The sequence below is a fragment of the Anomalospiza imberbis genome, chromosome 12 (genome assembly GCF_031753505.1).
Source record: "Anomalospiza imberbis isolate Cuckoo-Finch-1a 21T00152 chromosome 12, ASM3175350v1, whole genome shotgun sequence".
Taxonomy (NCBI): domain Eukaryota; kingdom Metazoa; phylum Chordata; class Aves; order Passeriformes; family Viduidae; genus Anomalospiza; species Anomalospiza imberbis.
In genome coordinates this window covers 15,783,945-15,811,197 of record NC_089692.1, presented here as the reverse complement: position 1 = coordinate 15,811,197, position 27,253 = coordinate 15,783,945, and the positions used below count along the sequence as shown (strand labels likewise).

The following is a 27,253-nucleotide window of genomic DNA, read 5'->3' as shown; positions in this document are numbered from 1 at the left end:
AGATAGCTTTATTTATAAGCAAGGATCTTTTATAAGTGAAAATCTGTTTTACCATGCATGGCAACTTCCCAGCTAATTTAAAACATTTAAAGTTATGCAAAACCACTTAGAGTTGAAAAATATGTAAAGATATGTAAAGACACTAAGTATCTTGTTCAGTACTGTAATAACAGAAAAATCAAGACCATGTTTTGACTTGGGATTTTATCTTTAGAGCTTCTTGCAGAGAGGCTTTTTTCTATACCTGTGTGTGGGTTTAGTTTCTTCTTCTGATGCCTTCCTTTCTTGTCTACTTAATCCTTACAAACTTTGATAGTCTTTCATAAGGATGAATATTATTCATAGAGGGAAGTCCATAAAGATTGTTGTTCATCAGTATTTGTCTTCAAACTTTGAAGTCTCCTAATTGCACGAAGATAGATACATTAAACTATTACCTAAATGCTCAAAAGGGAAAGAACAAAGGAAATAAGGAATGATGTAATCCCTGAGGGAATCATGTTTCTCTCTCCGGGAGGAAGCTGTTCTCTTAAAGTTGGCACAACTCTTGGGATGCTCAGCTGTCACTTTCTTCTCACATTTATTCTGAATGAACACAATCCATCCATCAGTGCTTAAGGAGTTTTCTAACAGTACATTGACCTTGAATGCGGCACATTGATTTTCAGTAACGCATCACAAATAGGGTCGTTACTGAGTCATCCAGCAGTGGATGTGATTGGGAACAGATTTCTGAAATTCCAATACTGTGCCACCTGCCTCTGATGATGGATCATTGTGCTGCCCCCCATCAATCCTCACCTCTCCGCTAAAAAATGTGACACCTGTATGAAATTTGTCATTATATATAACACGAGGCACAAACAAACTGTTACAGTGGGGGCTTTTCAGCAGCCTCCACTGCTCTGGTGAGGAAGGTTTACAGTGGCATTTATTTAGAGAGGTGCCTCTTGTAAAAGGGCCGGGTCCAGTGGTGACAGATGTGAGCACTACAGGGAATTAATGCTGCAACTGGGACCGAGCAATAGATAAAAACAGTCTGGATCTTAAGCTGTTAGAGGTTAACACCAGATCAATTAGGGTGATTGTTCTGTAGATTGTAATGGACAAATATACGTATACAAAAAGGGCATTAGTGAAATTGGGGAGGAAGAACAAATAGAAATTAACTGATGTTAAAGTAAAAATCAAACTGGGAAAGATTTTGTGTTCTAAAATGCTTGGCAGTCTGACTACGGCTGGGAAACAGATCTTTCAAAGTGATTCTGGAAAAGTACAAGTGAAACAAAGGTGTTTGTGTTTCTTTGGGAGTTTGGAAGGGTCAGGTAAATTAATGACCCTTTCCCCCCCATTGTGCATAAAAAAGAAAGGGTAAGAACAAAAGCCAGGATTCTCAGAAGTTTTTAGGTCTCTAATGTCCTCTGAGATCAAGGATTTGGCCACTCTTTATATTTTAGGTTTGTGACTTCTGAAGCAGTAAAGGAGGAATAATTCTTCCTTTTCTTGCAACTGCCGTTGGTTTGGAGTACAGTGGTTCTGTAACCAAGCTAATGCATTGATGTTTATTCATCTAAAATGGCCAAGAATTAGCTACTGCACTGAGCCAGCTGAGAGAATAAATGGCCTCACAGTTATAAAGTGGCAAACTTTACATTCCTCCCTATTTCACTCAGCTGCAGCGGATGCTAAGAATCTTGAAAAGAACTCAATTAAGTAGCTTGTTAATTTATACTCTCTGCCTGTGGGTAATTTTGCAATGGTTTCAATAAAAATATGTATAATATGTACTCCACAAGCAGAATAAAACCTGATAGCAGAATAGGAAATAACTATCTGAAAATGAAATGAAGTTAATAATATTTCCTTACCAGCTATTATTGCTCCTCTGTAATGTCTAATTCTTAGTTAAATTGAGAGGGCCTTATTGGCCAAAGTACAGTAAAGTCAGGCTGTTATGGAGCAGTATGGAAAGAGTGCTACAGTGCAACTTCTTTATAGCAAACATGGATGTCTTGCTCCTCAATAACAGCTTCAGAGCATCTACTGGTCACTGCAGTGGCAGTGGAGGTTTGAGCAAATTCCCTGGATTTTGGCTTTAGTTCAGACTTGGTCCAATCTTCCTGTGGTGCAAGGGGCTGGTTCATGATGATCATGGGCCAAATAAACTCTGAGCATGTGCCCAGGGTCTGCCCCTCCAAGTGTGGACCCTGCAGCACTGGAGTCAGACACTGCTTGTGAGACTCATGTCTTAGCAGGAGTCATATCTGATTTGATACTGATGGATCATTTCAGGAATGGACCCTAAACACCTTCATCTCCTAGATGGGAATGATCAGAGAGGCCCTCTTTTATCAAAGGAAGATTTTTTGGCATTGCTACAAGTTCTGATGATTTTGAAGGGATATATTAATATCGAAAATCTTTGTAAGACCATATTTGTTTCTTCCATCCTATTTATATTCCCCCCTTCAAGCTTTCTTCTTTTAAAATAAAGGTAGTTATTTGGCAGACAGCTACATACTCTAATTAAGTGTAGGCAATGCCTCCAGCATCTTTAGGTGTCATGTGGCATGTAGCTCTAAGGTATGTGTGCACCTTCTAGAAACTCTGCGGTCTCTTGGACTTCAGTTCTGCGCCTACCAAACCTCTTGTGGAAACAGCCACCTTCTGTTGGGTGGCTGCTGGAACCTCAGCTGCTTGGGTAGAGCAAGACTGCAGAGGGGAAGAGGTCACCAGCAAGATTCAGATCCAAAAGGATTCCAAAAAGGAATTTTTCACAGCAAGAGGGCTCTGGATGCTTGTTTCTGGGTTTGGGCCCCATCTGGTTCCAGATAGGTTAGAGTGGGTGTAGCAATTACTTTTGACTTCTACTAAATACATTATTATCTAATTATACATTAATTGCCTGACTGAACTCACTTTGACTGATGTGAGTATTAAAATTTTGGCTATTGAAATAAAACCCCAAAGTATGTGCTGATGTCAGGTTCAGCTGTCTGTGCATTCAGCTGGAGGATGTTAACTTGGTGAGAATTAAGAAACTACCAATATTATAAAGGTGCACAGGGAGAGAAGACAGAGCTGGATTGTGTGTATTTATTTTAAACTATATATTTAACCTCTCAGTGTCTGGCTTCTAGATTATCATAATGCTTTCTATTTTTTTGGGGTGTTACTGCTTTCATTTTTTTTGTGTTAGACACAAAAAATGTTAGAGTACTGACAGCCTTCCATAAATGTTGCTATGAAATTTTAGGATGCAGATCATCAAAATACCTGCTGGAAAATGTTTTATTTGAGATAGTTTGAATATACTTTTGGGTGTACTTTAGAAAGACCTGTATTTGTTTAACTCCAGATATGAGAATTATGTGAAAGCAAATGCTGGTGGTTGTATTGCTAATAGTGCAATATTAAAATAATAAAAAATGTACAATATAGTTGATGTACTTATATAAGCCTCATTTATTTTCCAGAAATTTGTTTGTTGCTTGTATATTTTTCTCAGGTACATTTTACATAGATCTCTGGTCACTCTGAGCAAACAGCAGAATTTTCTCACAGTGAAAGTAAAAGCTATTAATACTAGAGAAGGTAAGTTAGTATTTGAATAATGTCTTATTTTTTCAGGGCTATATAAGTCAAGCAGTTGAATTCCCTCAAGTCTAAAAGACTATGTCAACACATGAAAATGGAAAAGTTTTAAATTCAAATTCTGTTTGATTTTAATCTTCAATTCTGCAAGTTACTCTTTTGCCTCAGTGATATCAAAGGGATGGTGCTCAGTTTATTTTCCACTCTCCAAAGGAGTGCTTCTTGTGTTGTAAATGTGTCTTAATATCCTAATATAGCTAAATGTATATTAATACCCCAAATATTAGAGGTTGCAATATAATTTTCTTCTTTTCCTTGGGAGTGAAAACAGAAAATAATGCTGAATGTCAGTGGGCTGTGAGTGTGAAGGGGATAAATGCCCTTAGGAAGCCCTGGCCACCAACTCTCCTCTCTGGGGCAAGACAAAGTACTGTTCATTTTCACAGAATTGTCAGTGCTACTGCAGGAGCAAAGCTGTTTTTAAACATTTGTTTCCTGAGTTGGACTGCTTTAAGCCCAGTGCATCTTCCCTGCTGTGCCTTCCCACTCAGAATAAATCCTTGCTGCAATGCCACTGCTATAAATGAAGTTACTCCTCATTTATATTATTGTGAAAGGGCAACCCAGCCTGTGGTTTCTGGCCAGGAAAGGGTCGTATTTAAATTTATGGCTGCTTTAGGGAGTTAAAATTAATCCACTACAGGTTTCTTATGTGTAACTCTGAGGCATCTGGAGCTGATGCTGCTGGAGACAGGAGGCTGGAGCTGCTGATGTGTCAGTGCTTGCTGTGCCCCTGCAATCTCACAGAATGGCTCTTGGTTTCTGATTCACTGGCTGAACCTGGTTTCCCCTTCCTCTCTTTATGTGTGTATTCAATAAATGTCAGCTTGCTGTTTGTTCCTCGAGTAAACTTTTCATTCAAATCAAACTCATATTTGGAAATATCAATGAAAATTGTCATTTCAGTGTTAGTAAGGTGGTGCTGCCTGCTGAGCAGCCTGAGATCTCATTGTGTGCCTTACCTTGGCCACGTTGGCAATTAGGCCATCAATCCAGAGAATTAACTCCAGCAAGACATTAGTCATTCTTGGAAATTGCAGTGCTTATTTCTCTCTCTCTCTTTCATATTTAAATGGTAGGGTTTTCAAGCATATTTTTATGGACCTAATTAATGCATGTGACGGGCTTCTGATGTAAGGTGGAAGAAATGACAATTAGACATCTTGGAATAAGCACATTCCAGAGTGTGCACAAGCAAGTCTTTATGCAGGGCACTGTGGGAGAAAGTGCTCAGCAACAAAGCAGTGATGTGTTTTCATTTGAAACAACAGGATTGGAGTGAAAAAAGAAAACAATTCATTAGCATTTGTGAGGGAAGTTTGCAATAACCATCGACGTTTTGTAATCCTGCGGTTTTGTAGTCTTCTACAGGGGAACTTTGTGCTATAAAAAGCCTTATTTTAAGTTCTTACTTTGGACCCTGGAGATGAGGATGAGGTTAATGGTAGTGACACTGGTTAGCCACCAGCTTTTGTTTTGTTTCTGAAGAGATGCTGCGCTGCTGACACATGAAATTCAAGATAGCCTTGAGTTTTTTTCACCATGCAAGTTTCAGCTCTTTTTCCATCTCCCACTGATGTACCCTTGTTGCATGTGCTGTGTTCTCTCTAGCTCTCGTGGTGCAACCAGTGAGTACCTTGCTGTGCAGGACTCAAAAAAGAAAATGTAAATGAAACCAGAGCTAACGTTTATGGCAGCATTCATATTTCTGGATATGAGATCTCTGGCAGCTAACGCTGGCAAAAAGATGATATTATAGTACATAACAAACTATGGAAGATTATGCCCTCTTAGTCCCAGATTATTCTCCAATCATAAAGGAATAAATGGAAATAGTAGGCAATGCTTAAATGAAACAGCCACCTGAGTTACAGAACTCTGGTGTTGTATATTGTGTCACAAAGAAGTAGCTGGGTATTCCTTTATATATTTTGACTACCCTGTTCAGGTATTTCAATCAGTTCAGGGCTTTTCCTTTCTCAACTGTTAAGCAGAGGATGCCATGGGATTACTGTGAGGCTGCTAGGAACAAGATAACAGTTTTGATTTTGTGGTCTGTGCTAGGAAAACAAGAGCAAAGGTCAGGCTTTCTTGAGATGATGTCCTTGCTCCCCTGAAGGCAGAGGGAGCATCACCACTGACTCATCCCAGGGGATATCCATGGTTTAATTTAGTCCAGCAGAGGTGAGGCATCATCTCCAGCTGCTCTGGGCCGATAGGAGCCAAATCCAGGAAATTTGTGTTTGCTGTCTCCCTGTCCCACTCAGGTATTTCTGCAAACTTCCCTGTGCCTGCTCAGCCATGGAGTCAGAGCAGACAGTGGTTAAACTACATTATCTCCCTGTGAGCAGGCAACCACAGTGCTCTCACACTGTTTACACTGGGAGATAATTAATGGATTTAAACACAGGGAGCTCTGTGATACACGTGCCTGCTGGCCAGGGCCCAGCAGCAGGGCTGGTTCTTGTCTGGGTTCCACGTACCCACCCTGCCCAGGAGAGCAGGGCTGGGGCATCCTGTGGACATGCCCTGGGCTCCCCGGGGTACTGCTGGGGTCTGGGGTACTGCTGGTGCTCATCTTCTTCCCCCTTGCCTGGCGGCACAGGAGGAATCTCATGCAGTGGATTCCACATCTAAGGTACATCTAATGCTGCCCATAACGAGCTCTGGCTAAGGGATGTTTAGGTTCCTGTATTTAAAGCTTCTATCAACAAGCAGACTGCACAGAAAACAAAAGCAGATTTTCATGAGGCTATAAGACAAATCTACGTCTTGTTTAATTTCTGTGTGGAGATGTAACAGTAACTTTAACTTCTAGTGCATGTATATACACCAAGTTGTCACTTTCTTGGGATAAGATTGTGCCTATAAAATGATTAGTGTTCTACTGATTGTTTTAAAATAACTCAAGCAGCATCTGAATTTATTTACATACATGATATTGCCTTTCATAAACACAGCTGTACGCAGAATGCCAATTCAAGGATATTTTTGGAAGTTCATCCAACAGTTCAGCTGGGATAAGAGCAGCTCACTAGCATAATCTTGTTTTCTCCCCCAAGGGCTCTGGATCTAGCATAGGTAGCCACCATCTCTTTGTTTCTGTGCCCTGAGCTTCTAGAGGCTTGGGATGAGTGACTGAGCCTGCAGGGTTGCTGCTGCAAGGATGTTGGAGGACCTGCTTGCCCCAGCTTGGAAAGGCCAAGCCACACAGAGATGGAGCCACCACCCAGCACCTTCACCTCTTCCCAAAGGCAGCCACAGCAGCTGTCCCAGGTGTTCTGCTTGTGGCAGCAGGGTCATCCCTGTGCTCCCTGCAGGAGGCTCTGCTCCCTGCTTTGTTCACACCCTGCTCCTCTGAGGTCTTTGTGCTGTGAGACTTGGCGCTGAGTGACAGCAAAATTATGGATATAGGTCAAATTCCATTAAGACCACACCTTTAGCAGCACACATTCACCCTCTGGAATTTAATGTTGCTCTTCGTTTAGCGATTTCCTTCTCCCCAGTTGTTTGCTTTTGAATTTAGGATAATATAAGTCATTATTTGAAGTAGGCTATTTAGAAAGCCCTGCACTGTTATTATTTAGTAAGCCAGAGTTACATTATCACTGGCTTCAATCTATGTTTGATGAAAAGATTTTTCCTATTTAAGAGGCAAAAAAAAAGAGGAAAAGTCTTTAATGGTTTTTGTATCTATTCCAAGATCATCAACATGCAGTATAATTAGAAAGTTCTTGTCTTGTTTAAAATCTTTTTTCTGTCTCATGGGACTTTGACATTAAAAATGCAAGATTTATGTATATTATATAATTATTTATTTGTAGTACAGCAGCACTTAGAGGTATCATTCAATCTTGGGGCCCCATTTATGTGAAACTGTACTGCTCAATACCACTATTGAGTCAGACTAAGAAATCCCAGGCTGAAAATGTGCTAAGTATTGTACAAATGTATTGCAGTGGTCACAGGCTGGAAGAATTTGTATCGTACGTAGTTAAGATGGACAAACAGTTAAGACAGGAGAGAGGAAGGATTACTCACCCAAGTGTGTCAGAGGAGGAACTGAAGCATACCACGATCCAAGACCAGATTCAGGGATGTAGAAGGCTGAGTTAGAAACGTGAAGGTCTTTGTCTTTGTTGAGCCGGTCCTTGTGAGGATTTACCTGCCTTGCTTGGGGTGCTGAAGCTGGGAGCCTTAGAACCAACAGCATTGCTTCCAAGCAGAAACCCATGGATGCGGTTTTTGTTGCCTGCTTTTGTTTACTGTGAATTTTGTAGGTCTGCAGTCTGGCTCTCTAGAAAAAGACAATGAATCCCTGGCTAATCCAACCTGTATTAAACTGAGAAGGAATCCATGTCATCAGGCAGCCATCCAGACAGTTCTGAAAGCTCAGTACTAACAAGATTTATTATGCCCCTGTGCTTCATTCTCTTTCTTGGAGTACTGAGTGTAGCATGCGACTTTGTTTGATTAGTCAGGCTGTTTGCTCTTCATATTTTACATTTCTGAGTTAGGGTAACTCTTGGAAACTCCCACCATTTTCGTAAGGGCTGCTATACATACGGCAGCTTTTTGAACAATTGCTAGGAATACAAAACAATAGGTAACAGCAGGGGGGGGTGGTATTTTTTGGTTACTTGGCAAAATTAGAAGTAGACACTCAGGGACAGATAGTCCCAAGATGTATCTTTCTAAGATGTTCCCAAAGAGTGAGTAACTGACCCAGAGTCAAGAGACAGCTGCCTTCAGTTAAGTGCAAGATTTGGCTTGGTGGGTCCATGCACACAACTGAGTGATTTTAACTGGTTAGCTGGGAAAAGGAAATGCTCACTGGCTTGCTTGAAAATCTCTGGAGCTCCATAAAGTCTGTATCCATATGAAAATAAGTCCTCCTTCATGAAAAAGCAACTAAAAAGGGGGACAAGGGCAGGAATCTAACCAAATGTATCTTACAAATCTTATTTAAGGGTTTTTGGACTGAGCTTATCACTTGCATGCTTTATTTTAGCAAAGCTGAGTCCCAAAAGCTATCGGAGGGAATAGCAAATTGGGTCATTTTTTTTTCTGAATCGCGTAGGGTTTTTGGAATTCAGCAGCAGATGTCTAAATTAAAATACGTATATGTTCCTTGTATTAACAATCCCATTAAACCGTGCTGCCCTTCCCACCCACCCCCCTCTCCAGAAATATATCCTATCATTAGCTGCTATCTGGAATCGACAGCGGAGTAATTTGAACTCTGCCTCCCAGGGGCCTCCTCCTTTACTTCCTGCTCTAGGAATAAGGTGTGTATTGATTAGATATCAGGCTGTAATTGGGCTCCAATCTCTCTGCCTCAAGATATATGATGGAGATGACAGGAAACAGATACCCTGTTGCTACTTGTAAATAGTCTGGTTGAACAAAATGGTTTGTAACCACTTCAGTGCCATAGTCTTTTATTACCAGAATGGGGTTGCTTTATCACTTAGTTTGATGGCTTTTTGAAGGGAAATAATATCATTCTTTCTGAAGGAGCTAAAATAATTTTAAACAAATTGAATTCCTCTTTTGAGGACCAAAAATAATTATCTAATAGTGCGCGGCTTGGTATAATTATACAGTGAGCATGTCACAGACATAAAATTAATTAAGTCCATAACCCCAATCTGGCATCCATTGACTATTAAAAAATAAAAATAAAAAAAAAATTAAAATAGCATTGAGAATAAGGACGTCAAAAGAAGGTGTTTGTGGTAGTTGAAGATCTGGAATTGTTAATGTTTTTTTCTGTTTCAAGATGTTCTCTCCTATCTGTCAACAGTACCAGGCTAAATATGAGTCTATTGGAAACAAAAGTGCAGAGTACTGCAGATGTCTTGCTTCAGTAGGTCACAAAAGCAAGTTATTAAATATTGGTTTGAGGGAAGATATACACAGTCCATCAAAACTTCAATCGAAACACAAGCTTGCAATGTTAAAAGTATATTCTGTTCATGGGGCAGTTGTCCCACAACTTGAGAAAAATGCAGCTTTTGCCATTTGTACAAAAGACTTGGAAAAAAATCCAAAATGCACAGACTGAAGGTGAAAACCCAAGGCCTTTTGAGATATAACAGACTTGGGTTTGTTTTCAGAACTTATCTTTTGGGGTTTTTTTTTAATCCTACAGAAGAGAATCCAGAACAGACAATCAGTTTATTCTGATCAGTGATTTATCTGTGAGATTCTTAGAGCCTTGTTTCAGAGCTGTGGACCAAAGTAACTGATGTGTTGCAATAATATATTTGGGACATGATAAGGCACAGAGAAAATAGAGGGAAAGAAAAAAAATAAAGCACACATTCCCTGGCTGAGAAGTTATTGAATATTTAAAGCCTGGGAACAGATAGTTTAGGGAGAAGCAGATTTCAATGACTTCCATTCTGTAAATAAATGGTGAAACCTAAAGCACTAGTACTTCATTTTTCTCTTTCAAGCATATTTTGGATGGCACTTGTACCACATTTGTGCCCCAAACCTTGTTTGATTTTTGCATACAAGACGATTATATTCTGCTGCTCCTCAGAGTGACCTTAATATGATTTATTGACAAAAGGAAATAGGGCTATTCTATTTTTTGAGCAATAGTAGAAGGCAAAAGAAGAAAATATTTGTAGTTTTTAGTAAGCTCTACATATGCATACATATATTATCTGTGCTGCAAATTGCATGCATTTCTGTTGTTTTAAGAGCTGTAATTTTCTTTCCTTTTCTGTAGTGCCTGATTTTCTTGTTTGCTCCAATATTGCAGCACTGTAACTCCACATGCTTCTTGTGACCTTATTAACTCATTCTCTTATTAACTTCAACTGTCCAGAGAGATGTGTTCTTTTTGTCCCTTCCCTCTCCCACGTGTCAAATCTTTGCTTTTGGACAACACATTACATTTAAATCACATAATATGCCTCCTAACCAAACCTCTCAAAGTCCAAATTCTTTGGCTTTCAGTAAAAAAAAAAAAAAAAAAAAAAAAAAAAAAAAAGGCAAGGAAAAATGACTTCCACAGTGATTGATCTGTAGTAGTGTTAGCCCTGTTTATGAAAAGAGTCAGAAAGCAGTGCTGTGAGTTCAGTGCTCTGCTTTTAGATCTGAGGAGTTAGAGTAAGAAAAATCGATAGGAGCAGCACTGAAGGAGGAAGAAATGAACGGAAGGAAAAGCTTTTAGTGGCCATGTGCTTGGATCTTAGTACAAGGTGTGTGACCATGGTGGGGAAGGACTGTGCAGAGCTGGGCACGTGGGGATGGCTGAGCAGATGCCACCTCCCAGCTTCTGATGTCCCTCTAGTGTGTCTCAGTTGGACATCTCTGAGTGGAAATGCAGTGAGGGTGTGTTAGACTCTAGTTTTAGGTGAGTTCAGAGTCCTGACCCATATTTACAGGTGAGCTGCAGATGCCTGATCAAGTTGTTCTTGCCCTCTGTGTGGCTGGGTAGCCTGATGCTCTTCTGGGTGTCACTGCCTAAGTACCTGCGACAGATCAAGTCACTTCTTCAAATCAGCTTCAGCCATCAGGTTTTGACTTGTGCACTGCAGCCCTGCAGCTGTGCCCCAGCCTCCCTCCCTCTGCTGCTCCCTGCAATAATTCCAACAGAAATTCATCAGAAAAGGTTTGGCTGGGGCACTGCTTTAATTTCATATGTTTATAGCACTGTCAAACAAAAATTAAGCAAGACAAGACCCACTTCATCCCATAGCTGACCATAAAAGGTTAATATTTTGTGCTCACTCATTTGTGCTCACTCCTCACCTTTTTGAGGTTAAAAGGTTAATATTTTGTGCTCACTCCTCACCTTTTGTGCAGACTTGTGTGCCTGAAAGAGGGAGCAGGGAGTGAGCCATTGTATGGGCTTGGTATCCATCCTCTCGCCCATTTTTCAGGACTGCTTTGGGATAATCAGGGTTTTTTCCAGTGGGACCAAGAGGGAGGGTCAGTGCAACCATGCTGAACACACACCACATGCATGCAAACACACCCAGGCAAGCAGTGATGGGTGTATTCCTCAGAGACAGCAGAAATAAGTCACTGTACTTCACCAAACTGCTGGTATCAGCACAGAGACTTCAGAAATCCTGCCTGGACCACAGAAAGGGTAGGGCAGAAATCTATGGAAAGAATATATTAGGAAACTTGGAACATGAGAGTCTATGGATGTCAAGGGTAATTTCCAGGGTTATAAATTATGGAAATCATGGCAAATGCATGTCTGGTTTTAAAAAGGGCAAGTCCTTAATTTCTGGTTTGAGTTGTGGAATTTGAGATTCTCACTTGCTTCTCTGCCTGACACTAACAGAATTTCTAGATGATAGACAACACTGCATTACATTTTATTAACATAATTACCCTTAAAGCAAATTGTCCCTTTCCATTTCTTAATCTCTGGGCAGTTTCAGGCAGTCAGCAGGCCAGTCAATTAGAGACCAGTAGAATACACATTTTATTATGAAGGATCCACTGGATGCTGTCAATATAGGATGTACTCGCAGAATGTCTACAGAGCCTGGTGCTGTCACAGGTTAGCTCCAAGCCACTGGGGCATGAGCCAGCTTTGCTCAGGAAGCCATTTAGACACATTAGGGTGTGAATGTGTCTGAAGTAAAAAATTTTGTCTCTCAAGGTGGATTTATCAGCATCTTCACAGTCTTATGCTAACATGGCTCTGTGCCTTCCAGACTGGAGCTGACTGGAGCTCTGGTGATTTGGAGTCTGGACAGTTCTTAATGTGCTCCTGTTTGTGTCTGGGTGTAGGCACAGCTGTAATTCTTCTCTTGAAAACTCTGCAAGTAGGTCCCTTGGCTTGATCTCCTCTGGCCTTTCAGCAAATCAAGCTGAAATCAGCAGAATTAGGCAAATGCAGATCAGATTAATAAGCCAACACTCCTTATCCATTAGGACTACTCACTCGAGGTGAGATGGTAGAGATGAGCAAGGATTTGCAAGATAAGGTATTTAATCACAAGAAACCCACATGGAAAAATCTGTTTAATCGAAAAGCAAAGAACTGGCTGAAGAGCCAATGATTCTAAATAGCTTTGATTCTTAATGGGGGCAATAATTCTCTTTAATGGGAGTATCTTCAGATGATTTAATGTTGCTTTGGGCCTTTTTATGTATCTTGGTCTTATACTGGTCTTGTTTGCTTTTCTACCAGGAGCATTTGATGGGTTTAGTGCTATGATAGATGCAGGAGGGGCATGTATTGGGGCAGCCCTGCCAGTTCCTGGCTGGTGACTTCCTCCTTCCTTATCAATCTCACATGTCAGGTTGCCTTGCTAAGTGCTGCAAAGTTGCTGCTATCTTGGGCTGCAGAGTTCCATGCAGAAAGTGGCTTCTTCCAAGTGCACCAGCCTAAGGAACATCCCCAGAGCATCACTGGAGAAAATACTGTGAAATGGGTTTTTTCTTGTTATGGGGGGACACCCAGCTCTGTGTGAGCTGTACTCTGTTCCATCAGGTGAGAGGTTGATAAATCAGTGAATGGGAAGGGGGATGATGTTTGGATGAGGACATATTGCGTATCCCCAGAGAAAGGAAGTGTGACAGCAAACCACAGAACAGAATCCAAAATTTTGGCCTTCTTTTTCCCATCATATTCCCAAATATTCCTCATGTGATGAGTATTTTGTGTGCCTGTGAAAAGCCAGGCGTGCTGGAATAGATCAGAGCAAAATAAAATGGTGCAAAGAAGAACAAATAGTACAAGTAAATGAAAGACTGAGTAGACTTACTGTCTCAGAAGAAAATCACGTTGAGTGCACATTGCCACAACTTTGTAGATGTGCTTTCTGGCTTTGAAATTTGGCTGTGAATTTGCAGAATCCACAGCTTTTCTTAAATACAGGCTAAGGTAAAAAATCCCAGAGATACTTCAATTTTGCAAATGCTTCAAGCTCATCTGAAGCCCAAAGTTCAACTTCCCCCTCTGTAACCAAATTTCCTTAGTTTATCTTCTGGTGCAATGTTGGCTAATGAAAACACAACATGATTAAAGGAAGAAGTTTCTTGCCATTCTCCATTTCTCCTGCTGTCTTGTTCCTTAATTTAAGAACTAGTCCTTGTGTCCATTATTGTATTTTATTTCTTCAGGACTTAATGGTCGGAGGGAGGAGCCCAAAGACTAGAACACATTGATGAAGTTCCTCTTTCAGATGCCAGGTTTTGGCTGTATTCTTGGAAAATTTTGCACTTTCTATTAACTGATGTGTAATTCAGAGTAGAGAGATATTGTGTGCTGGTTTCTGACCTTTGCAAATGCTAAATCATGAAAATATCTGATTTATTGAATTTCTCCTCCCTCACCATAATCTTGCCAAAGTGGTCATGACCACAATAAGTGAACTGAAATGACTTTGGTATTTGTATCATATATATAATGTTTATTTTGGGATGTAGTTTGTGAAAATATTAATGTAAGATAGTTTTGGCCAGAATGAAGCTTATAAAGAAGTAACATTTAATCATCAGAGACTGAACTGCACTCAGGCTGAACAGTGGTGTTCAAGATGACTTCTCGAATCAATTTATTCTATTTCTGGTATTAAACTTCAACCTGGCAGGGACCTAGGTTTGTCCATAATTCTGTAGCTAGTACTATGTCAGTGTGCTCTAAAATGCTGTCTGTAGCATTCTACACTGGATTTATTAGAAAGTGACTATCCTTAAAGCAGGAATTTTTTTGTTCTTACTTGGCTTGAATAGGCACTGGCATATTTTGGGAGAATGATATTGGTCTTTCTGTTCTGCACCAGACCATTAGCAGGCCTCTTTGATATTAGATAGTTTGAAAGAGGTAGAAACTTGAAGTAGAATATTATGAATGTTGAATTGGGATTTTATGAATTAACGTCTCCATGGGGTGAAGTCCATCTGAGTCTCCACCATATATTCTTTGATTTTGTAAGATATTAACCATTCTGGTCACAACTAGGCCTATATATGAGATGTGCTTTGTTGTAAACATATGTACAGTTCTGCTTGCAGATCTCTGTTGACCCCTACACCTCCCCCAATGTGTGGTTCTGCATTTCTTTAGCAGGAGCAGTGCTTTCTGCTGGGCAGGAGTGGACAGAGCAGGTAATCAGTGTGTGGTGCTGCAGGCTGGCACCAGCCCTGACAGGGACCTTGGCATGGTGTTTTGGGTACCATGGAATAGAAATGGGCATCTTGTATGATTGGGGGAATGTTGGATTTGGTAAATGGGGATTGCAACTGGAGAGGAGAGGTAGTAACTGGGTCAGGGAAGGTTATGCATTGCCTGGAGTGACTTTCTTTTGCACAAGCATTGGACCATCCCTGTTCTGAGGCTTAGCTCTTCTTTTTACCCTAAAAAACCTCCCTCTGTTGGCCTTTTGGAAAATGATAACGTCAGTGAGGTCATTGTGGAATTGGATGTTAGACAAACCACTGGATATTTTGTTAAATAAAATGGCCCTTGCCAATATTTTGCAATCGGTCCTTTAAGTTTAAACCACATCTTAAAGTTAAAATGTGTCTATGTCTATGGATAGATAAACTTGTGTGTGTATACAGCACGGCCTAATCCCCTCATTAATTATAGTTCCTTTTTCACTGCAGGAATCTTTAAAATAGATGAACAGCAGGTCTGAAATCACAACACGGAGGGTGAAAACCTTAATGTGTTTTGAAGTTACTTAGAGAGAGGCCTATACAAGGGGCTGACTATTTCTTAGCAAGAAAAATACCTTTGAAAATATTTCCAAAGTTCAGGTATCTTCTTCAAAACCACATCTGATAGGGCTTTAGTCTCTGTGTTCAATAACATCATCATTAAACATTAACACGTTACAGACAACAACATTTTTATCATTTTGACATTACTTTCCAGGATCAGGTTTAAATTATGGTCTCTAAAAGCAGTGTAGGTCCTGTTCTTTCTGTCTTTTTTTTTTTTCTTTTTAAGAAAGATGTATTTACTTTCTATAAAATGAGTATTTAATACCAGCTGAAAAGATGAATTGCAAATAGTCTTTGTTGATTTTAACACTTGGTGGTCATGACTCTGCTAGGAGAAAAAACTGCATAATGAAGGTAGGAACAGAAAAAGATGCAGACACTTGATAGTAATCTGAAATAAAGAAGACTCTACTTTTCAAATAAACTTCTACTTATTGAGGGACGAGAAAGGGCTTTGGTTCCCAAATGCCCTTGTTGTGCAGTTCTGGCTGCACATTCCCTGTGTCAGGGCACTTTCTCTGATGCTCAGCTCTGTGGTTGCTTTCCTGGGGCAGTGAAGGGCATTTCCAAGGCCAGGGCTGTTTCCCTGAGGAATGGCCAAGCTGTGCTGCTGCTGTTGGGGCGTGCACTCAGCCCTCTCTGTAGCAACACCTCTCTCTCAGTACCATGGTTCACTGTGAAGAGAAGCTCAAGAACATATCTTCCTCCTTTTCCAATCATAATAGGCAATATTAAACCTTGTGTCCAAGCAGGATGGAATGTGTGCAAGTTCTGGGACTTTCTCAACTCTCAAACTTAGCAGGGAGAGCTGTAGATTGCCAGAAAATAATAAAAATAACCCCTCCTAGCTCAGCAAGAGATTTTTAAAGCCCTTTTGAGAAAACCCTGAAATATAATTCTTTGTCTTGTTGATTTTTTCCAGTAATTAGAAGCTTTTTGAGTTTGTCAGTTCAGCTGCTCCCTGTAACACAACTGTCTTCTCTGACACCCCAAAGGCAGGGCTGCAGAGCCTGGAGTGTTTTCATCTCCTCCTTCTCGGGCCGTGTGTTGGTTATGTAATGGACTGCAAAGGCCAACCCAAAACTGCAGTTTCTCTAGGTGTGAAACACTCTGAACTCATCTGTAGAAGGTGACATCAATACAGAGCTGTACAGGGTGCTGCACAGGGAGGTGGGTTTGGATCTGTTGCACACACACGTCCTCAGGCAGATTTGAGATGGTTTCAAGGCTCTTGTTTTGTCTGAAAGACCTAAACATCCTTCTCTAAGTATCAGGCCTTAAAATATGTTTCACATTGATGCTTCAAAAATAATGATATATTTCAGGCAATTCTGGTCACATATTTCTCCATTTAGAGAAAGGAAACCTTTCTGAAGAAGGTCTGAGGATCATCAAGGTCTGGGCAAGTAAGATCTTGCCAAACTTTTACAGACAAATGTTCTTAAAATTCAATAGCTTGTTTAGTGGCATGAACCATTTTTTCCTTATCTCTGGTTGTTCCTTTCTTTCTTTACTAAGATATTGCTTTCCTGTGTCCTGTTAAATTCCTCATCCTGTTAAAATAAGGGAGGGAAAAGGGAGAGAAATATTGCACTGAGCTGCACAGACACATTGTCATTGTGGTTTCCTATTAAGTTTCTGCCGATTTCTGCTTACTTATCATGAGCTTTAACATTGTGTTGCACTTTCCAGCAGCAGTGTGTCTCTAGTGCTTTGTCTCTGGAGCACTAAAACTTACTGTTCCCTACTTTGCTGTTGTTGTCTTCCTTGTGGAAAATAGCCTCCTTAGGATCACAAGAACAACAGGGCCAGTTATTTTAATCAAATGATGTTTTTCAGGATCTTGAAAGGTTGCTATATCAGCCTCTGCTCTGACCTCTAAAATAAAATCACTTCCATTCACGTTATTATCTTCAGCGTGTGGGAAACAGATGGAATCTGAATATTCTATTTTTCCTCCCTCCATTTTTTTAATTTTTTTTTTTTTGTGTTTGCTTGGTTCCTTTTGAAAATGCATCCAACCTATAAGCAAACAGCCTCCTCTGTGTTCATTCCCCAGCATTCTCCAAATATTCACATTCTTAAAATGCCTTCATCTTCCTTATTTTCTCAATTCTGTATTTGTTTACACTCAAAAGCTTCTTTGTAGCTTCCTACACTGAGCTGGGAAAACATATAGTCTAGTCCTGCCTTATGTAAATGTACAATAGATTGTTAATGTCTTTGTTACCAGATACTAGCAAGCTTTATTGAGGACAAATCCATATGCCAGTGAAATTGTGCAACATGAATGTTCCCAAATGTATGCAATGTTCTTCAGATTAATTGGATTCTATGGAACATATTCCCATCACAATGTGCAGAGGTTTTAAACATATAACTCTCATTAATGTTAATGGGAGTCACATGCTTAAATCCCAGCACTTCTAGATAGGAATAGCATTGCTTTAAATGAAGCCAGGGTCCACCTTACTGTGAACTATGATGATTGCACACAAGGGATGACTGCAGTTTTCTCCTATGGATGAGAAGGGAACAAGTGCTACCAAATTATCTCTCTAAACATTTCATATTTCTAACATTGCTTAACAAAAAACCTGTGCTGAACTGAAGAAATAACTCAGTACTGGCAGTTTTGCTGTTATGTTAAAAAGTGAAGTATACCTCTTCAACATTCAGCCTTAAAATAACAGAAAGAAGCAGGAAATAGCTGCTCTTTTTTTTTTTTTTTTTTGGTAGCAGAAGGAAAGAATAATCTTTCTTGGTAACACACATCATATTTTTGTGAATTTGAAATTATACAAAACCAAAATGTACATTAATTAGTAAGAATTCTACTAATATCTCAGTGTGGGCTGTTTAATTATGTTTTTCCTAAAATGATCCAATAGCTTTGGTGGCAATTTTGTTTCCAAGTATTATTTCATGTTACTTCATGATACACTTCTTTCACAGTGCTAGAAATGCAGCAGGAATTGGCATGCTGGAACCTAAGGCAGTTCTTGAACAAAATTGGTTATTATGAACTGTAAATAGAGAAGTGGAGAAATTGGTTTGTGAGGTGGTTAAGGAAATTTTGATTTACTTAACATCAGTCTAGAAAACTCAATAGTTAACATCTTTATCAGTTAACTAGCTGTGAGCCACAGACATCACACTAGTCACTTGGAACAAATGACAATCTCTTCGGAAGTGTGAGTAGGTGGAAATAGGTAGGTTTGTGTTTTAGGTGAATGTTTCTGTGTCCTGAAGACAGTGTGAGATTTATTGTTATGTGTCTTGTGCCCATGAAGAGCTGTGCCTTGGAAATCCAGCTCTGGAGTAAGGAGAGCAGATTTCTGACATCCCACAGATTCCCATGGACGCTGATTTTGCAGTCTGAAGTGGGGGATTATGTTCTGCTTGCAACAGGATGGGAGGCCTGGGAGGAGGACACCATTCCATGGCAGGGGCAGATGTAATTGGCAGCCTGGTTCTCTACTCCTTGCTTGCTTCTGTAGGGAAATGCTACAGTAGTGTAAGCATAGATAGGTTTTATATTCCTAAAACAACCAGGCCACAAACAGAAGGGACAGAAAAGGACTAATTCTGTGTGACATAATTGGATATGGCAATAGGCCAGACTGTTTGATTCTGCTGGAAAAATCCCAAATACTGTGTATGGAAGCTGACTGTGGGAGGGAGAAGCTACATCACTGCTTGGTTTATGTGGTGTATGTGTTGGACAGGCTGAGGAGAAGGGCACAAAATGCATCTGGTCATCTTGAAGAGGTCCTTCATATTTGTCTCGGAAGAAATGCTCTACATCCAAACTCTTTTTCAGTCAAATGTGTATGGATCAAAGGTCTATCTAATACAGCCATGAGCTTGAAGTGGTTGTGTGGGCAGTCTAAGGGAAGAAACCTTTAATCCCTAAAAATATTGTGCTTGATTGTCAAAATTTGAGTATCTTCTGGTCAGTAGTTGACTTGTTCTAGCTACTCCATTTCATCCTCCAACACTGTTGTTTGGTCCATTCCTCTGTTTCTCAGAACAAAGCCACGCAGACGAGCAGAAGATCTGGTTTGCACAATCAAACCTATGGAGAAGCACTCAGAGGTTGGGAGATGGTTATCACCAACCACGTGTCAACATCTTCAAAACTCATCTCGATATGAGTAAACTGTTGCTCAAATAAAGCTCAATTCCTTCCTGCTTATTCAGTTCTTTCCTTATTACACTAAATTGCAAGCTTTCTGTCTGTAATGTCATCTTTCTTGTGCTGGCTTCCCTACAATCTTCTGATTCATTTATGCCTCAAAGCAACCATCTCTGTTCCTGAGTATCTGAGAAACTAACTGAACATCAAGATGCAACACTTGTGGAAACTGGAGGCATTACGTAGTCTTTGCTTTTCCCCTTCACTTCCTTTTCCACTGCCATGTTTTTTACACATTTCTGCTTCTACCATGTCCACACTTGGAAAGGGCGGAAACTTCTTTTCCTGACACATCTTTCCTCATGACGTCTCTGCATCTCATTGCTGATTGATTCGTGTGCGTGAGTCATGGCAAAAATGGAGTGCCTCATCTCCCTAACCAACCACCTCCACCCCCATTTTTGTCCCCTCTCTCAGCCCTGCCATGTGAGTGCCACTGGTGACTCATCTCTCTTTGTGTTACTTCATCATGCAAGTGGCCAGCTTTGCCAGCTCGGGATAAAGTTGGTAGATGGAGGGTTCACTGATACTTTCCATTAGGTTAGACTGTTCCAAGAGCTAAAACAATCCTTCTTCAGCATCTTTTCCCATCAGATAGTCCATCTAGCTGCTATTAAGCTGGGAAGAGATTAATTGAGGTGGTTTGGATGATTTGCCTGGTGGCCAGAAAGGACACTGCACAAGGCCAGAATGTGCCAGTGTATTGTTTGAGTGGAAGGAAAGGAACCAAATTATTTTTCTTCCCTTCACTGGTTTGGCATGCAGTGACCCAGAATGTCCATGTCCTTGTAGCCCAGCCAGATGCAGAAATTACTCCCTCTGACCATCCTTGCACACGTAAGAAAAGACAGGAACAGAGGTGGACTTGGAGCTGCCCAGTGTCAGTTGTGGTTCCATAGGTGCAGTTCTCAGCAGTGGATTTAGTGTTTCTGGGTATTTTAGGAAATGTATGAACGTAATTTATCACCTGCACATGTAGCTGGAGTCTGAAATGAGAGATGGGAACTTTGATTGACCTTCAGCAAGAAAAACCTGGGAAAAAGACTTATTTCTTGGCCAAAGCTTGCTAAAGAATTTTATTCATATTCTGATTGGCACTGACCAACACTCCTACTCTTCTAGTTTAAAAAGCATTAAAAATGCACTTCCAGCTTAGTGGAATTCAGTACAGTGAGAGAAATTATTTCTCTCAATCAAAAGCAGAGAAATGGTTGCATTGAAAAAGCTTTGTAAAACACTATTTTTGCTTGACTAAGGTGGGCTGGACAACACATCCTGGGGGATGAAAAGTTGCATTTTCTTTTCTGATTTAGTTAAGATAGACACCTCTGTATTTCCTTCCCCTGGCCTACTGTTTGCTCAAAGCGTGTCCTCATTTGATTCCCCTGTTGATAAAAACATTTTGAACATAACATAAATACAGAATTACCCAGGTAAACGAAACACCCACCTAAGATGTTTGGCTTGGTACGTCCCTTTGGTTCTGGGTAAGACAAATTCTAGCATGATGGTGGTCCAAAGATGAGGATGGTTGCTATTTATTTGTCGGTTTGGCATGGATCTTTAACACTCTTTAACACTTCCTTTAGACTTTCACAATCTCTTGGCTAATATTGCTGGCAAACCAATTTGTGAAGAAACATTGACCATCATACTGAAGGATGGTCATGGCATCCGTAGTCTTTCTGTTTCCTGGTTGCCTTCCACTGTACCACAGCTCCCATTGCTAGGCATTATACTTGGGAAAACTGCTTGCTTGATTTAAAACAACAACAGAAAAAAAAAGAAGTGGGGAAGAAAGAGAGAGGGAACAAAAAGGGCTGGTGAGCCTATGGTGAACTTAATTAACATCACTGGAGGGACAGCAGTGAAGTACTTAACAGGGCCATGGTGAAACCTCGCAAGACATGAACGAGTCAAAATATTATTGACGTATTCAATTATTTGCAGTTGTGGGGGTTTTGTTTTCTCTGACGACTCCTGAAAATAATAAAGCACTTAAAAGTTCCGCTTTCACTTGGCTGACCCAGCGCTCTCGCAGCAGCACAGTGTGTTACCCCGGGAGGGAGCTGAGCCGCAGCCAGCGCGGGGCGAGGAGCGCTGAGAAAGCAGTACACACAGTCCCTCTGGAGGGGAGCAGCTCACATTCATCTCCAGGGGCTCTTCCTGCCTGGCCTGTATTATTTATTTTACTATTATTAGCATTTCTGAGACACCAATCACTATGGTAACTGTGTGCCCATAATAACTTTGCATCTCTGTGATTCTCTCCACCAGCGGTTTCTCTGTGCTTTGCAGTTGCTAATTGCTTTCACCCTGCACGCATGGCCTGATACACTCTCCAAGTTATTGACCCTGAGGACCTGCTACAGATGGGAAGGCTGAGGTGCAGAGGGTTTAAAGGGATGAGCCTTTATGGGTCTTCTCACTCCTTATCCTCTCCAGGATAAATCTGCATTTCAGCTTCTTTCCCTGGCTTCCTTGAGATGGACTGCAATAGAGACTTAAGCCATCAACCCCTTCTAGGCTTTATCTTTCTCTTTAAATTGTTCCTATCACTTTTCTTCTGCTTGCTGAGCCCTTGAGACGCAGTGCTGGGAGCTGGGGAAGGCTCTGGTTGAATGATCTTGATGAAAATATTTCTCACAGCTCTTCAAGAGGGCATTTTGCCCCAGCCTTGCATAGAGAGACATAGTGGGAATTGTGACCCCATGGCAAGTATGAAGGACTACAAGAGGACCTCAGTGGTTGTGCAGCTCAGCTGTGCCCCCTGCCAGCTTCAGAGATGCAGCCCCATGGTATTTGACACGAGACGTTCACTGGGGGACCACTGCAGTTATCCCCACAAACCTGCTGGTTAGGAACACCTCAGAGGAGAAACCCCCCACACATCCAGATCACAGGGCAGCAAACTCATCCCTGCATTTCGCTTCAGTTTTCAGCAGCAGCCAGGACTCTGTGGTTGCAGTCACCCACTGGCGCAGTAATGTCATTTTTAATCCTTTTAATATTTCTCTTTTTAAGAGCATCTTAGCTTGGGGGCCACATGGAGGCTGAAAGGCAGGAAGCCTGTAAGCTCTGGGGTTGTGAAGGGGAAAGACACAGTCGGCAGCAGTGCCAGTATGCACATCACAGGAAGAATTATGGTTGATTTTCACATATATCTATAACATCTGTGTGGCTAATAAAATTGATGGAGTTTGTCATAATCAGCCTGTACTCTCCAGTGAGAGAATTATGTCTGAGCATTTGGAAATCTCATGCACAGGCAGTTACTGAGGGAATGCTGTGAAGATTAAGTTGTTTCTGCGTGGCAATAAATGCCCACGCTGAAATGTGCTGCCTGCTTCTGTGCTGCAGTGGGGTCCTCAGAAAGAGTATGCTGTTAAGTGGGACACTTGTATTAACTAGAAAAACATCCTTTTATGTGCTACCTGCTGTCACAAGTGTGCGTTTACATTCATGCTGTTGCACTAAAATAGTCGATTTCCAAAGCAACCAAAACTAATCCCAGAAACATTGCATGGAACAGCCCTGGTCCCAACTCCGTGTGGAAAAGGGGAAGTTCCCCCAGAACAACATAAAGGCACTGCTCTGATATCCCACAAAACCCTGACCCAGCAGTGTCCCTGGCATTGCCTGTGCCTCGGGTTTGGCTTTTGGAAAGGCTTGAACTCCTGGGCTGGCTCTGGCACAGGGCACCGTGTCCTGCCCATCACTGCCACCCACTGCCTTGGGGCTTTTGGAAGCCCAGCACCCAAAATCCACAGAAGTGGAATGAGCTGAACCCAAGACATGCTTGTCCCCCAAAGGACTGAAATGTGAGGAATGGGTGTTTTGTAAAATTATGGTTTTTTAGAGAATTTGCAATAACATTACTTAGCATGCTACTTCCTGTGGGGTTTTTTTCTGTTGTGCTGAAGAGCTGGTATAATCCATGTTCTTTTGCTGGATCAAATGTAATCAGCTGATAGCTGTCAGGTTCCCCAGGAAAAAAGTGGACAAGTAATGCTGCGATGACAAATTCTGATCACATTCGTTTTATAAGCAGCAGAGATAGTGGCAATTTCATATGTGATTGATTGAAAAACAGTACTCAAGAGGAATTCATACATTCTGTATTTATTTACTGCATTTTCTTGGCTATGGGCTTAAACAAAATTGGTTTTGCATCCAAAATGTAATCTGAATGCCTGCGAACACAAGAAGGCAGATGAACACAAGTCGTTTGGGCATCCAATTCCTTTGCATGTGCATGTAAACACTTATTTTTGAAATATCAGAGTGGGCAACACTTAGCAGTTTGTTAAAAATACGGAGTCTGATTTTTCAAGGTGGTGTCTTGATTTGCTATAAATCTGGAATATGTGTAATTCTGACTGTGGCAGTTCTGTATCTTCTGCTTCTTCACTGCCCTGTCAGCTCTGTGGCTTAGGAAAACTCCTGGAGCGGTGTGTGATACTGCTGTTTGAGTTCAGAAGAAATCCAAACCAAATGAAACTCTTCGGTAACTCCTCTGTCTTTCTGGAGTGGATATTGCCACTCCTGCTCCACCTTTTTAAAGATTTTTGGGGCCTCACCCAAAACACATACATTTCTGAGGATTTCAACTCAAACCCACATTGCTACTGCCATTTAAAAGTGAGTTCAAGTCTTTTATTGTTTTAGATCCAATGATAATAAAGACAAATGCATTGGATTAATAACTCTCCTACCTTGAAATTTAATTTAAAATCTCTTGTAATGTAATCACATTTGGGTGTGCCATTACCCAGATGGAGAGAAATTTGTTTTGTTGAGAAATTGCTTTAGCATAAGAATGACTTGAGTTTATTAACAGGGAAAAAAACACGACTCCCCTCCCCAGCCACTCCCCATGCATTCCAAAAATAAGAAACTCATTTCAACATGGACATTACTGGTTAAAAAATAATTACACATAATGAAATGTCATATTTCACACATACTCCCTGCAAACCATGCTTCTTAGTCTTCCCTAAAACACTGCAGGGTGCAGTCAGCTCTTTCTTCCTCCTTCATGAAAAGAGTATTTCACAATGGAATTGTGCGATGACAAAAAATGGTGCTGGAAAAGCATCACTACCCAGAGAGACATAAGGAATTGCCACAGGCCACTGCTTATAATCCTACACAGTATTAAGTAGTCATTGTATCTCTTTCCAGGGCTTCATTTTTCTTTTGTGACCTACAGCCTCAACTAGAGTTTCTACAGAAATGGAACACCACGGAACAGCAAATTTGGGAGCCCTGTCACTTGACAAAAAAACGTTTGGCTCAGAATGTTATTTTTCTTAAGTGTATCTTTCAGCTGCTGTCATTAAAATAGTTAAATAGCTTCAGGAACCTGTTTTGTCAATTACCTTGGGGACAAGTATGAAATACTGGGCTGTTAAGCCTGTGCCACAAAAAATAAACTGCACCGCGTGAGAGCCGCGGGAGGAGCGCTCGCAGGGCTGGGCACGCGCCGGCACACCTCAGCTCCTCGTGGATCCTCCCCACTGCTCCAGCAGCTCTAATTAGTTGGGATTAGATATTACCAACTCAGGGACATGCTCTCCATAAATATTTGTTTGCATTTAAAAGCAGATTTCTGCAAAGGTTCTGGTGCTGCTGGTTTCCCTCCAGGAGCACTGGCCAAGTGGGGATGCAATGCCCAGATGTGCACCATGTGTGCAACCCAAGTTGTGCACTGAGGCCACTCAATCAGCTAAGTTTTGGGTTATTTCTTCAAGCAGGGCTTTGTTGGGGTAGATTCTTACATTTTTAGATATATTTAGGTCGTGAAAAAATGTGTACACCATTGTGGCTTAAACTGAACTGCACAAATGAATTTTGTGCCTGAGAGCAAGAGTATTCATTGTATACATTAATGATACCTCATTTCTAATTATTTACTTCTAAATATGAGTGAAGCTGCATGTCTCTGGAGGGGCGTATTGTGATTCTGTTGAGCTTATATTTGGATGGATAAAAGTGTTTTATTCCCACAATATTCCTTTTTAAATAAATATTGCCAGTGACATTGCTAAGAAAAGACACTGCTAGAAATTATGATTATCATAACTGTAGTGGACTGGGGTAATGGTGCTGAGGTAAAGTTCCTGTGGCAAAGTTTTGCAAATTCCAGGGATTTTTCAAGAGAGCAAGAGGGAAATCAAAGATGTTTGTGGGTTTTTTACGCCTTAAAACTCCCTTCAGCAATAAAATAGGTAGAAATGAAAGGAACAAATTAGGGAGGAAAGGAACAAAATAGGAAGGTAAGGAAGTGATTGGAAACTCCAGGAACAGAATAGAGAGGTAAGGAATTTTGACAAAATATTTTAATTCTTCTCCTTGAATGGAAGAGTTATGTGAGGAAAAAGAATGCTTATTTTAATTTTATGAACTGAAATTTTATAAATTCTCTCAGTTTAATACCCCCATCTACTCTTTCTTGTAATTCACAGTACTCAACAGTAGCACTTATTAACCTCAGTAACACTTTGTTTAAAACAATATTTTGCAAAATTACAGTCTGTTTTCACTGCTGTGCATTGCTGCATCTCTGGGAGAGGTTCTACAGCCACCCATAACCCACTTCATCCTCAAATCCAGGCATACTTTACATTCAGAGCTTTGAAAACCAGCTAAATTTACACCCAGCTTGCTCTGGAAATAAATCTGCTCATTTAGATGAGGTCTCATTTAAAATGGCTTAGCCCAATAATTAATCATTTCGTTCTCTTTATATATTTGTGGGTGTTTGAAAGAAGTTTGATTAGTTACCAGTGATTACACTTCCCAACACCCTGCAAAGGAAATAATAAAATAAAACCCGTCAGGCTTTTGTAAGGATTGCTGGGGCTGAATTTGGGCTGAATTTAATAGTGACTCACTAACTGGCAATTATTTGTCTGCCTTTAACAGGAGCTCCATAATGAAGGAGGTTATCATCCAGGAGTTATGCCCAGCTTGCTTTTAAACCTGCAAAGGGAAGATACTGTGAACAAAGCAGTGATGGCTCTCAGGTTCTCCCCCAGGCACCAGGAGAGGAGTGGGACTGTTGTGGATCACCTGAGCACAGGTACCACCAACCCATCCTCTGCCACCCCCTGGGACACTCTTGCTCCTCCTGCTCATCATCTGGGCTCCTTCAGTAAGTGCAAACAAACAGAAAAGCTTCCAGTCACTGATATGTTGTTTCTAAATGCACTAAATTATTTTAAGGAGTCCTGAAATTCAAGATATTTTTCTAATCTAAGGTTTTTGGCTTGTAAGGGGGTGGAGGGGGTAAAAGATCATGTTGGTCTGAGTAGATATTACACCTCTAAAGCTGCCCATGGTTTCTTATCTGTATTGTGGGCAAAGTGGATGGATGTCAGAGTTCAACACACCCATGCTGTTTAACCTGGTGCTATTATCACAATGACCTTAACCAGCTAGGCAGTTCACAGAGCAGGCACTAAACAGAGCATGAGATGAATTTAATGGATTACTAGGGAGTATGTTATTGCAAGGAGAAGCACCTGTGGAGCAACATATTTACCTCAGTTCCACTGAATGAGCATGTTGAAAGTGAATTGGCACAGCCTTCTGCTTTATGAAAGGAAGTATTTTGTCATTCTTCATGCTTTCATTAAGAGGATTTAAGGCAGAGGATGCTGAAATGGTTCTGTGTTAGCACCA

At 40.8% G+C, this 27,253-nt stretch overlaps 1 long non-coding RNA gene across 2 annotated transcripts in view; it reads left to right on the top strand.

Moving 5' to 3' along the window:
• The window catches only part of LOC137481363 (uncharacterized), a 177,438-nt gene that overhangs the window by 94,481 nt on the left and 55,704 nt on the right, over nucleotides 1-27,253 (top strand). For both annotated transcript variants that reach the window (XR_011003443.1, XR_011003442.1), the window contains exons 3-4: nucleotides 24,752-24,869; nucleotides 26,498-26,651. This is a non-coding gene — a long non-coding RNA (uncharacterized lncRNA). The remainder of the gene's footprint in view (nucleotides 1-24,751; nucleotides 24,870-26,497; nucleotides 26,652-27,253) is intronic.